Here is a 2,229-nt window from a genome sequence, read left to right as displayed (position 1 = left end):
AATTTATATATAAATGCATAGTGAATAATAGTTGTTATACGATCACACCACCTAGTATACAAACAGAAATATCAATCAACCTGGGAAAATGGCCAGTCATTCGGTCCCCGTCCCAATGCTCCAGAAATTCTATCACAAAAAGGTCGCAGGAGTTGCTGATATATATGCAAACATTAGTGACGGTCCATACAAACATGTGTGGTTATTACAATACGATGTATGTTAACTCACATGTCCTCTTGTTGTGGCATGGGGTACTCTTTGATAGGCCAATTAGACACGTCCGCATATTTACCAGGTGTAATACGGTTTGCCTCAAGAAAATCATTTGCTATAGCGAGTCACTATAAAAAGGATAATTTTAATGGAAATGAATACAACAATTAGTAGGAACAAAGTTAGTAATAGTGACAGTACTGATACGTCCATTTTGCATCATGCTTTCATGTTGATATTTATTGCTTTATGGGCTGTTATATTACTTTGTGGTACCATATTTATGCCTTTTCTCTCTTATTTTGCAAGGTTTATTTGAAGAGGGAGAATTCACACAGCTGAAATTCTGGACTAGAAAAGGAGAAAATCTTAGTCCACTATTCTACACATCTCCAAATGCCCGGAAAAGTTACGTGGAATTTTTTGGGATTATATAAAAAATACTGGGCGAAAGAAGTACCGGAGGGGGGCTGCGAGGGCGCCACAAGCCCTGCCACCGCCACCCCCCTGGTGGCGGAGGGCAAGCTTGTGGGCGAGGAGGACGGCGGCGGCGAGGAGGACGACGGTGACGGCGAGGAGGACAGCAGGCGGCGGCGAGCAGGACAGCGGGCAGCCTGACGGCGTCGTCGAGTTCGTCGTTGTGCCGCGCCGGGCAAGAGAACGAGAGGAAGAAGAAGAGAAATTGACGATTTGGGTTGGAAATTTTCTAACTCCCGCTTATATAGGTGGATCTTTAGTCCCGGTGCGTGGCTCCAACCGGGACTAAAGACCCCCTTTAGTCCCGGGTGGAGCCATGACCCGGGACTAAAGGCCCTTTTTCGGGCAGACCAGAAGGCGGGACGCAGGGGCCTTTAGTCCCGGTGCGTGGCTCGACCCGGGACTAAAGGGGGTCTTTAGTCCCGGGGCGTGGCTCCACCCGAGACTAAAGCCCCTCCTCGGCTGCACGATAAGTTTAGTCCCACCTCGCCCAGCGAGGGGGACTAACACTTGTTTATAAGCCCCGTCGCAGCTTCTCCTTCGAGCTCCTCTCTAAAGCAGGCTTACGGGCCTAAACTCACTTAAAATTGAAACTATATTCGAAATTATAGAGAAAATTCAATCTAAATTCAAAAGTGAATTTAGATTGAATTTTCTCTATAAATTCTCATATAGTTTCAATTTTTTTCTATTTTCATAATTAATAATTTTGACTATCCAAACTATTATCTATTTCTGTTATTTTCAATTAAAAACTATGTTTATTAAAAATTCTTTTTGCATATTTGAGAATTTGACAAAACTATGATGATGAAAAGTGTTTGAAATTGAATAAATAATGCAAAACTATTTTCTATTTTCATAATTAATAATTTTGACTATACAAACTATTATCTATTTTGTTATTTTCAATTAAAAACTATGTTTATTAAAAATTCTTTTTGCATATTTGAGAATTTGACAAAACTATGATAATGAAAAGTGTTTGAAATTGAATAAAGAATGCAAAACTATTTTCTATTTTCATAATTAATAATTTTGACTATCCAAACTATTATCTATTTTGTTATTTTCAATTAAAAACTATGTTTATTAAAAATTCTTTTTGCATATTTGAGAATTTGACAAAACTATTGTCACATCCCTAACCCTTAAGCAAGTTAGTCTTGTGCTCATGTCTTCTTTGCATTTGCATCTAAGAAGTTTCAACAAAAACAACAAAGTGGCAAAGGAAAAACTCAAAACCCTAGCCACTATTTCAATTAAAGGAAATCTCAAACTAGTTCAAATCAATGAACCCAAAATGGCCTCAAGAAATGTTCAAACTTTCTGATAAATCATGAAAGTAAATGAGCATTGGAGAAAACTATTTTCTTGACACCTTAAGAATTTTTAAATTAATACAAAAGCCATTGGTTTCAAACTTTAAAATTGAAATCACAATCTATAAATTTCCAAAAATGTTGAAAACTTTGGAAATGGTTGGGAATGTTATAACAATATTTCAGGAGGTCTAAAATAGTTCTTTACTTTTGT

Source organism: Hordeum vulgare, chromosome 3H (genome assembly GCF_904849725.1).
Source record: "Hordeum vulgare subsp. vulgare chromosome 3H, MorexV3_pseudomolecules_assembly, whole genome shotgun sequence".
In the NCBI taxonomy this organism is placed as follows: Eukaryota; Viridiplantae; Streptophyta; class Magnoliopsida; order Poales; family Poaceae; genus Hordeum; species Hordeum vulgare.
Note: the sequence above shows the minus strand (reverse complement) of the source record.